General features: G+C 38.5%; 1 protein-coding gene and 1 pseudogene across 4 annotated transcripts in view; both read left to right on the forward strand.

Annotated features, from left to right (window-relative positions):
* CDH18 (cadherin 18) overlaps positions 1 to 11,905 on the forward strand; it is a 653,448-nt gene that overhangs the window by 516,332 nt on the left and 125,211 nt on the right. The window lies entirely within an intron of this gene.
* LOC105979691 lies at positions 3,971 to 9,099 on the forward strand (annotated as a pseudogene).

Below are 11,905 nucleotides of genomic sequence, written 5' to 3' on the forward strand. Positions count from 1 at the left end.
CCTGACTGGCTCATCTCCTCCCCGCAGCCTTTCTGCAAGGGGATGTCCAATTGCCCACAGATGGACCCTGGGTCCCCACTCCACATTCCCCCTCATTCACAGTGCTATGATTTTTTTTGGTTTTCAATGCCTGATACCTGATCCCATCGGTCTCTTGTGATCTCACAGGCTGGTGTGCTTCTTCCATGTGGGCTTTGTTGTTTCTTGGTTCAGCACATTTTTAATGCAGTTTTTGTAGTACAAATAGGTGCCTCAGCAGATATTTGGGTCGGCTTGTACTTGAGTATATACGGTATAATTTTTAAGTCATGTTCACAGAATATGATAGGAAATACACTTATTAGACCAATCAGATGAAAACCAAACTCACTGCCATTGAATAATATAGACTCTATGTAAGGAAGGCTTTTGAACCTGTAAATCTTTATGTGAGCAATCCGCCTCACCTTTCCCCCACTGAGCAGCTGACAGGTTTGAACTATAAAACTCATGTTTAATCACTTACTACCTGATCTACAGTGCTAATAGAGAACCTTATTATATCACTACTTGGAAAGATTTTCATTTACAAGATGATGAGCTTTGCTGTAATGCATATAGTACCAAAGTGTGTATCTGATTAACTAATCTTAAAGATATTATCCCTGAAAATATTGAAGATCCCACAAGATGATTGTTTTCTTTATGTGTGCCACTCAAGCAACTGTGGCATTAGTCATTTACTCTTCAAAAACATTAGCAAACGTTCCAGGCAGAGTATAACACAACACTTACATTTAGTTGCCTATGTATGTCACGACATGAAAGAAAATCCAAAATTACTTTAATTTAATCTTAATCTATCATTCTCAATGCAAACTGTATCTGCATAAAACATTTAAAATAAAGATTTGGAAAAGATATTGCCAATTTTATCAATAATGATAGGTAAACTGGATAATTCACACATTGTGGCATCTAATTGCTGAAATGCCCATCTCTTTTTAACTGAAAGCATCATCCAAATGTATTTTATATGAAATAGCTAAAAAAAAAAAAAAAAGAAATAGCTATAGCCTTTCACAAATAAACATTATCAATGCATGAAAAATATTAACCAGCCCAAATAAATGAAATGATCATATTGATTTGAATTTTTGTCGGTTGTGATTTGGGGTTAATGTTAGGGAATGGATTATTTGCTCAACTAGAAAAGTTGCTGAAGCAAAGACACAAGGTCTTTCAAAAAGCAATTAGAATCAATACTGTCCGGGGGAGGGGAAAGGGGTATTAAAAGAGACAAGCTTCAATGATCCGAGTGCCCTTTTCTTATATTCACCACATGTTCCTTTCTTGAATGCACATACGCTAATTGTTAGCATTTATACCGCAGTAGAAGAAATGATGGAGAAAGGAACACATATGTCATATTCAATCAATCAGATTAGAAATTTTAAAAGGTGTATGAATTAGCGAGGAGGTTTGTACATCTAACCTATGCATAGTATTAAAACCATAAAAAGGAGATCATTCTAAAACTATTTAAAGCTACCTCTTGAAGGAAGGATTGCTAATGGAGAAAAGGAAAACCAATCGACTGCGGTTAAGTTGATCCTGACTCCCAGTGACCATCTAGAGCAGAATGAAGCTGCCCCAGGGGACTCCCAAGGCTCTCAATCTCCCTGGCAACAGATTGCCACATTTCTCTCCCATGGGAATGATGAAGAATACCAAAACACCGAACCTGTGGCCACCAGGGCAATACATCATTCATTTGAACTTGTGGGGAATACTAGAACTGGGCCATGCAGTGGCAAAGGTTGCACTCCTTATGCAAGCATGTTTCTACACCTTTCATCCTCAGAGAGGCCGATGGGCTGCAATGACCAACATGCACTTAGCAACTAAATTTGTATTTACTACACTGAGGAAAATGGTACCTTAGAAATTACTCAATCCCGTCTAAATAAATGTATGCAACCAGATGGATCATGATGAACTATAGATAACACTGTGAAAAGGGGATCCTAAAAGTCTGAAGTGTGTTCCTGCCGACACTGTACACAAACAAAGGAATAATCTTTCTAGCAAAAGCAGGGGGTGCTGTGTGATTTGAAATCAGGAAATGTTTAATCCTTTCAATATCCTTATTCAACCAGTATATTAAGCAAAAGTCTGAGAAAATGGACTCTATGAAGCACATGCCACCGGGATTGGAGGAAGGATTGAAGCACTTATTGATGAAGATCAATGGCCACAGCCTTTAGTTTGCGTTGTATCTCAAGAACGTACGGACATCAACTTGATGCCAATTCATAGCGCCCCTGTAGGACAGAGGAGAATTGTCCCTGTGAGTTTCTGAGATTATAAATATTTGTGGTTTAGAAAGGCTCATCGTTCTCCCTTGAAATGGCTGGTGGTTTAGAACTGCTGACCTTGTAGTTAACAATTGAATGCTAACCCACTAAACTACCTGGGCTCCTCACCACAACATAAAGAAAACCAATAATCAGCATGACAAGTGGATAAAAGGGTGAAATGTTCAAGGATTTCATCTTAATGCATCCACAATCAATACACATGGAAGCAGCAGTCAATAATTCAAATGATATATTGCTTTGGGTAAATCTGCTGAAAAAGACTTCCTTAAAGTGCTATAAAATAAAAATGTCACTTGGAGGACTCAAATCAGTCTGTGACCAAAGTCAGTTGCCTCATATGCCTGTGAAATTTAGACAATAAATAAGGAAGACAAAAAACCCAGAAAGAATTGCTGCTTTTGAATGATGGTGTTGGTGAAAAATAATAACTATACCATGTTCAGAAATACAAGGCACCCTAGTTGTGTTTCTAGGAAAATGTTGGACTGACAACCACAAGGTCAGTTTTCAAAGTCACCATCCACTCTGCGGGTGAGAGATAGATGGAGCTCTCTTCTCTAGTTAAGATTTGCAGCCTCAGCCGTGGGATCAATAGGAGTTACACGGCACTCCCTGAAAAAGCACGACAGGCTTGGGAGTAACAAAAGAGAAAGACCTTCAACAAGACGGATTGACACAGTGGCTGCATTGATGGGCTCAAACATAAGAGCAATTGTGAGGATGGCGCAGCACCTGGCAGTGTGTCCTTCTGTTGTACAAAGGGTCCCCATGGATTGGAACCAGCACCTACCAACAACAACCACATGAGCTAGAATACACTCCAAGACAGTGAGTTTGGATATGAGCTTTGGTCAGGGGAAACAAAAAACAAAACCACCCGATTTGTCTTTGGAGCTATACATCACGAAATCTCCTAAATTTCAAGGAGGATGAGACTTTGTCTTACATATTCTGGATCGGTTATAGGGGGAATCAATCCCTTTAAAATTTGAGAATGCAAAAAGTCGGTGAAAATAATAGGAAGCTGCTTAGCAAGATGGACTAATACAGCAGATGCAAAAATGGACCTGCTTTAATAGCATGGAGAGGCTTGGTTAGCACCTGGACCGGTGCATCTGTTCTATACAGGGGATCACTGTGAGTCTAGGCCAACTTAATGGCAACTAGTAACAACAATAGATCGTGGCATTATACTATGACTATTTCCGTACATAATGTTCCATAACACGTACTGCATCACTGCGAATCTCCATAAACCTAGTGCCACATGCAGACGAGAGGGAAAAGCAAACAAGCAGTCAGTAGTCGATGATCTTGGATTGACTCAGAGTGAACTACCAGTCTTTATGTTGGTGTACTGAGCACTCAGTCAGTGCATCATCCAAGAGCCTCAGCCTGACCGAAATGTAAAGAAAGTAATATATTTACTTAAAACTATTAAAATGATCATTTTCAGTCCGCTTCCAATCCTTAAAAATTCCCAGTTTGTTGTATCTCCCCTACATTATTCTCATTCGGTAGGAAGATTCCATTTCATCGAAAAAGTCACATCTTTATATTCAAGGCACTAAAATCTTAAGGTTGCCGGTGAGTTTTAGCCTCTCTATGTAATGGAAAATCGTACCTGCTACATCATAAAAGTCATCATGAAGGCTCTGGATTCTCCAGTGGGCATTTTCTGTAATAGCCTGTCTTTAGTGGTAGGTTTTCCACTGTTGACATTCTCGTTAGTAATACTGGAAATTATCTCATAATCTAATAGCCACAAGATTCAAACAGATGTTCTAAGAGCAAAACTTATAGAAAAATGAATACTCAAATATATAACCAAAAACTACAAGCAAACAAAAAAAACAACTCACATCATTGTGTTGAATCTGACTCATCGGGACCCTCTAGGATAGGGTAGAACTGCCCGATGGGTTTCCAAGATTGTAACTTGTTATGGGAGTAAAACGCCTCTTCTTTCCCGAATTCAAATGTATTACTGTGTTAATATTTCGTTGTGAAGAAGAACCAGTGATAAAATTTCCAAAAGACAAGAGAGAGAATCTTGAAATGAAATGAAAGCAGTGAAGAGATAGCTCTCATGGCCCTGGAGATTGTGTTTTATAGTTTTCGAAATACAAATGCTACGTATATCTGAATTACCTCAACAGAGTAAAACTTGGTAACAAACGGCGTAACCCCAGGGACTGCTTTCTAAAAAGGTCACATCTTCAAATAGGAAGCATCTGCTATTGTCTATTTGCATAGGTGCTCTGTTGCTACCTGTCACCATGGAAATATAGAGAATCTTGTGGCAGGCACCACAAGTTTCTTGTTGTAGAGCACTGTCACGCAGCATGTTTTTTATGATAAACATCTAATGATGCATGTGCGTTATATTGCTGACATTATTGCAAGTTTCCTTCCAATAGACTTCACTATATATTTCTATGGGACTATAGTTTTGGGAGTGTATCTACACAACAAGCAGAAAATTGGCAGGCAGGTGTGATAACGAGTGAACAGATATGGTAATATATAGCCACTGTGAGCTGAAGTCTTACTCCACTATCTGTGGGGAAAGGGTAGGGGTTGTGATGACCAACATTTCTTACAGAGGTCTTTGCACTGTTATATCTGGGACAAAACCAGACACTGAAATGTGAAACACACACACACAACAACAGCAAAGAAGTAATTCATCGGTCAGCAAAATCCGTAACTGTGAAAGATTCACTAATTACATTAAAATTCAAACAAACTGAGAAAATGGGGGTTAAAAACTACTGTCTAAGAGGAAATTAACTGACATCCAGGCTGAGAAAATTAGCGCAAATGTAGCAGAATGAAGATTTAAAATGAAAAGAAAGAAAGAAAACGGACTGCCAGAGTGGATGTGTGACATTACAGGACAGGGTAGAACTGCCCCTGTGAGTTTCTGTGAGTAAAACTGTTAACAAGAATGGAAAGCCCCATCTTTCCCCTGCAGAGAGGCTGGTGGTTTTGAACTACTAACTTTGCAGATCACAGTCCAACACATAACCTCTATGCCATCAGAGATCATAAAAAGAAAGGAAGGAATGGAAATGAAAAGAATAATCAAATTATATGCTAGGAGTTGGGGGTTCAATACACAATAATCCGAGTTTTAGAAAAGCTATCAAAGGGAATGAGGACTCTGTATTTAAAACAACAACAATAAAAATATATACTAAGAGTTGTCAAGGATGAGGACAGGCCTGAATCCTCATTTATATAATTCTAGAAATACTAACTTTGTCAGACTGGGTGGTCTAGAGAGAAAAAAACAGTAACACTTATATATATTTAAGAAAGAACTTTATATGAAGAAGTAATTTTGTATCAAGGAGCATCCCAGCCCTATCCAACTAATGTACTTGGGTTACATGCTAGCTGGAGCCCACTTTAGACCCACAAAGCTGCAGGCTGATCCCACAGAAAGGTGAAATTGGGAGACCACAGGCCAGTGGGTGCAGGGTCTTGTAGATCCAAAGTCAGTAAGAACATGGCAAGGTGCTGGCCGCTACCTGGGTCTGCAGCCCACATGGGGGCACTCCTCATAAGGAGTGGAGCATGAAGAGGCAGAGAGAAAGAATTTTTCACTATCTCTTATAAAAAGGCCACATCCCCAAGGAGGCATCATTAGGCTGTGACCTGAAAATAGATTGGATTCCATCCTTCACTTTCACACAGGTCCACGTTGACACAAAAGTGAACCACCACATGAACCAAGATGGGAAAATTTTATCAGATTTGTTATGATAAAGTTTCAGAATTCTACAGGCTTCTGATCAGCAAAATATAGAATGGGCGATGATAGAAAAATGTTTCCTAAGGATTAAAAAACAAAACAGTGCTAATAAGTCCATTTTGAATGATCACAACCCTACAGAGGGTTTCCAAGGCTAAAAATGTGCACAAGAGCAGAAAGCTTCACCTTTCCCCAAGGAGTGGCTGGTAGGTTTGAACCAAAGACCTTGTAGTTAGCAGTCCAATGGTCACCAGATAGCGTCACCAGGGCTATGAAGTGATAAAAACCTTATTTATTTAGAAATCAGTACCTTCCTAAATTAGATTTTAGGAATAAGGATAAACTAAATTTAATTACAATAGAAAGGTTGTGCTCCGTGTTCATAACAGTTCGTTGAAAAGCTACTAAACAAGTTGTCTGAAACTGCCATTTTTATGCAATACTCATTGTCATTCAACTTACTTCCCAAAAGAACACTTTTGAGCACAATTAACTCACCTTCCGTTTCCAAGTATTTAATATCTCTAGTATTTCCCCTGGTATACTTTATCATCTGTTCATAATTATTCCCTCCATGCTTTAAAATTATTTTCTGTAAATGTGAAATACCTCCTCCATTTTATATAAGCATGGTCAAGTAAGTTTTTTGGACAACAGTCTTGGTTTGCTCCAAATCTGAGTACAAACTTTAACAAACATGCACGATTTGGCTCAGTTTCTCTGTTACTGGCTTCTGCTTTGATAATCACAGAACAGAGAGAGAAGCTATCCCTTGGCCTAAGTTCTGGAATGAGAAGACAATGAAGCGCACCAGAGCCCAGCAGAGCCGAAGCCAGCAGGAGGGCTGAAGTAATATGAGAAGGACATAATGTTGGTGGTTGCCTGGCACTGATACTGGGGAGTTGTTAAAGCAACAGAAGTTACATATAAACTGATAAAATATATACATTCTATATTCTAGTCCTGTATAAGCAAGTTTCTGCAACAAAAAAAGCCGGAGTCTAAGATAACATGTTTGAAGCAGAAAACAAGTGGACTTATAAACTCCAAGCTCATTGCCACCAAGCTGTTTCCAAGTTCTAGTGATTTAAAGGGTGGGGTAGATCTGCCCTTGTGGGTTTCTGAGACTGTAGCTCTTTCCAGGAGTAGAAAGCTTCATCTTTCTCCCATAAACAATATAAAGTATTTGAAAACTAGTCATTTTTTCTAGAGTAGAACTTTTACTTCTATCTGGAAAAATATGGGAGATTTAAAAAAAAACAACTTTGGGTGGCTCATGATTTTCGATGAAGAGACCTTTGAATCTCATATTATGATTGTTGTTTCATAATTATTATTTGATGAATTGAATGAGATACTACATAAAAACATGAGTTCAGGGGGGGAAATATATATATGTGTGTGCATGTGTCTATGTGTGTGTGTGTGTGTGTGTGTGTGCGTGTTTTCTAAGACAGATGCAAGGGATGAATAAGAGAAATGTAGTGATTTTTCAGCACTGAAAAATGCAACTCTAAAACATTCATCAATTATTGCAGTTTCAGAGCCATAGAGAAAATAATTTTTACAATGATTGCCAATGATGATTTACTAATTACTATGGACAAGTAACATTTTTTTCTCCCAAGTGAGGGAATTTAGTTCTCTTATTTTGTACTTGGTCAATTACAATTAAATTATGAATGTCACTAATGAAACATTTCCCAGTCCTGTTCCATCCTCATAATTGTTCTTATGTTTCAGCCCATCAAGGGAGCCAGGGTTTCAATTTATATTGCCAGGGTCTTATTCTCATTTGATGCTCGTTTATTTTTCAAGCATGATGGCCTTCTTTAGGGACTGCTCTCTCCTGCCAACATGCCCCAAATATATTCAAAATATCTCACCATCCTTGCCTCTAGGGAGCATTCTGGCTGTACTTTTTCCAGTGCAGATTCCTTTGTCCATTACTCGGTCCACCATACTGTTCAATATGCTTTCCTCACACCATCATGGAAAGACACCCATTCTTCTTTGGTCTTCCTTATCCAAGGTCCACTTCCATATGCATCTGAGGTGATTGAAAAATACCATTGCTTGGGTTAGGCCTACTTTAGTTGACCAAGCAACATCCTGCTTTTTCAACACTTTAAAGCGGTTTTGTGCAGCAGATTTACCCAATGCATTGCACTCTTTGATCTTTTCACTGCTACTTCCATGAGCATTGATTATGGATCCAAGAAAGACAAATCTTTGACAAATTCAATTTTTTTCCACTATCCATAATGTTATCTATTGGTCCAGTTGTGAGGATTTTGGTCTTCTTGACATTAAGTTGTTAGTCAAACTAAAAGCTGAGTCCTTGATCTTCATAAGAAAGTGCTTCAACCTTCTCACCAAGGGTACCCTCAGTGGAATTCAGGAAGAATTAGAGTTTCTTAATTCAATTTTCCCAAATGGAACAGTGTATTGTATGAGACTTATGAATTCTGACTGCTGGTACTTGTATACAAGTATTTCCCAGAGAGTTGAGTCATCAGCCAGCCAAATCAAACCTTGAAAAATCTGATGAGTGATCTTGACCCAGCAGTTATGGACCATTTCTACAGGAAAGATGGTGTTACTGGAAAGGATATCACTCTTGAGAGTAGAATTTGTGACCTGACACCAGGTTCTGTCATGGATGCTACACTGTTCAATCCTCATGGGTACTCAAGCAGATGGAATGTATTGGACCCTTCCCATCACTCCAGAATCAGAATGTCCTTATGTTGGCTACATTAAGTCAGAGCTCCAATGATGACCTGATCAGGAATGTTGTGACCAGGTACATTTGGGACCACGCTGTTTGTAAATCAGAGTTCTAATTGTCACACAGTGCTTTCTTCCTCCCAGACGACTGACGGCTTTAAATGTCTTGATTGCCAGAGTGCTGTGTTCAATGATTACAGCTTTCTTTTTACCGGTTTTGCTAATAAGCAACCAAAACAGGATGAATGACGCAGAAAGCATTAAAAAAAAAAAGATGGAAAGAACACACAGAATCACCGTACCAAAAAGAACCATGTAAAGAGTTAGCACATGGGCATGAACCAATGCTACCTAAGGAAGGAGTTTGAGCTGCTTTTAAAGCATTCGCCAGAGACTAGGCTCTAGGGATTAACAAAGTACCATCTGAAATGTTCAACAAGCTAAGGAAGCACGGGAAGCACCAGATCATCTTTGCTAAGACAACTGGAAGACAGCTGGCCAGCTGACTGGAAGGGATCGTATGTGTGCCCATTCCAAATTATACAACAACACCACTGATATCACATGCAAGATTATCATTTACTAATGGTTGCAGCGGTACACTGACCAGGAACTGCCCTAAATCTAGGGCAGAAGAGGATGTATAACCGGGGATTTCATTGTTGACGGGAGATGAATCTGGCTCAGACCAGAGAATACCAGAAATATGTTAATTTGTATTTTATTTACTATGCAAAGGCATTAAATTGTGTGGATCATAAACAAACAAACAAAAACTATGGATATACTTGAGAAGAATAAGAATTCCAGAATATTGTGCCCATGTGGAACCTGTACATGGATCGAGGGGCAATTGTGTGAACAGAACAAGGGAAGAATGGATGATTTAAAATCAAGAATGACCATACCACTCTTCACTCTTTTGACCCATAAAAAAGCAAAACAAAACCAACAAACAATCAAAAAACTGGATGTTTTAATGTAGTGTTATCTCTGCTGAGATAGAGGTAAAGCACTCTGCCTGCAAACTCACCCATTACTCAACAGGAGGGAGATGAAAACGTCTACATTTATACAGATTTACAGGTTTGGAAACCCTAATAGCGCATTTCTAATCTGGCCTGTCACGTGGCTGTGAGTTAGGGAAGGTGCACTTACATAAGCAGGCATATGCATGCTACTCCTGGTTTCTTCTGTACCAAACTGTGTCTCCACAATGTACAGCAGTGGGACAGATAGATCCGTGGTTGATTTGGGGGGGAGGTTTTAAATCATGAATCTCTATTCAATATCAACAATGAGGTCAGCCTTCATTTAAACAAAATTTTGTTTATCAATATAAATGCATGTTTTGATTTGTCCCCCATTACACTTCACTACTGAAAAATACAATCTTCTGGAGCTGATGACAGGAAATGGGTTGCTCTAGTTTATCTTCAGTGTCTGATAATCAAGTTATTTAGCCATGAGTGTACCAAAGCAGCACCAGTATTAAAGAGCATTATGGTGCTTTGCCTAAGATAAAGCATCGTGTTACCCAATATATCAATGACTTAACCAAAATAGCTGTCTGCCGTTTCTAAACACACATCAAATGACTTTGTGTTCATCAAACAATATGTAGCCCATTTCATAATAGATTTCTCAGATAAACATCATCTTACATAACAAAATTTATGGTCCACATCAATTTTGTGAGAATTAAATATTAAATGTATGAACACCCATTCTAAAGAAAAATGATCCAATAGAAAATATAACACATTTGACAATATTATTTGTGTCACATGCAAAAATTGTGTTGAAATCATTTAAGAATAGTTGCAGCAGTGCTTTGATAAGGAAGAGCCAGCTAGGTGCAGGAAAGAATGTGGATTTCCCATTCCTGCTTCTGAGAAGGACCACTTTTATACTCAGGGGAATGACAAAGCTGACCAGTCTCAATGTAGAGTAGTCTATACTTTATTTATATACTCCCACCCAGGCCTTGGATGGGAGTAATAAAGACTACACATAAAAACGCCAAAGCACTTCAGCACAGCCAGACTTTGTCACACATACTTTGGACATGTCAACAGAAGTAGGAATGGAGTCTAAGGCTTGAACAAAATGAAGAAAAATCCATGAAAACAATTCAGAAGGCATTTTAAATACATAAACAATGCTTAGCTTTATATTTCCAACTAATAGTACTTCTGTGGTCATTCATTCTCACAAAGTAGTGTTATGGTTAGAAATGAACCTATGCAATTGGATTTTTGTGAATTAAATATTTTTTTCTCTAGTGTAGGCAGATAGATATTAGATGAAGATAGACAGATGATAGATAGATATTAGATGGAGATAGACAGATGATAGATAGATGATAGATAATATTGATAAATTGGCCATTCTACTGTGAGGAGACTTTAAAATTTTTATGGGGAAATCCCTTTATCACTTAATTCCATTTTTCTATGAACTTTTTGAAGCTCAATCATATTAATGCATATATACATTTTAAAAACCTCAATGCTGTTCAGTTGATTTGAACTCAGAGATACCCTGTAGGGTAGAACTACCTGTGAGGTTTCCTAAGACTGTAATTCTTTATAGGAGTAGACAGCCTCATCTTTCTCCTACAGAGCAGCTGGTGGTCTTAAACTGCTGACCTTGTGATTAGCATACAGATGTTTAACTCACTACACCACTAGAGTACCTATACATACACACCCATCTATATGCACACACACACCTCGTGGCAATGTACATTAGGCATTGGACGTCTACACCCACCACCTTCTTCCCTGCAGAACATTGAGACTGTCTTCGCCCAGACAGCTTTACAGACTGACACTCAATAGCCATGGATAGATAGAAATAATGCACAGTAATGTGCTTGTGTCTGTGTGAGAGATCCCCTTCTGAATGGGTTTTTGTTATTTCTTTTTTAGTGTTTTCAAGCTCTGGATACCTATCTTGGAAATTGTCTCTTTTATGTCCTTTTTGTGACCTCAAGCAGAGTACTCTGAAGGATTTTTTTTCTTTCTTTTTGGCAGCAGTGGAAACGCTGATT

Source organism: Echinops telfairi, unplaced genomic scaffold (assembly GCF_000313985.2).
Source record: "Echinops telfairi isolate 266 unplaced genomic scaffold, ASM31398v2 ScPeMD7_7469;HRSCAF=8507_1, whole genome shotgun sequence".
Taxonomy (NCBI): Eukaryota; Metazoa; Chordata; class Mammalia; order Afrosoricida; family Tenrecidae; genus Echinops; species Echinops telfairi.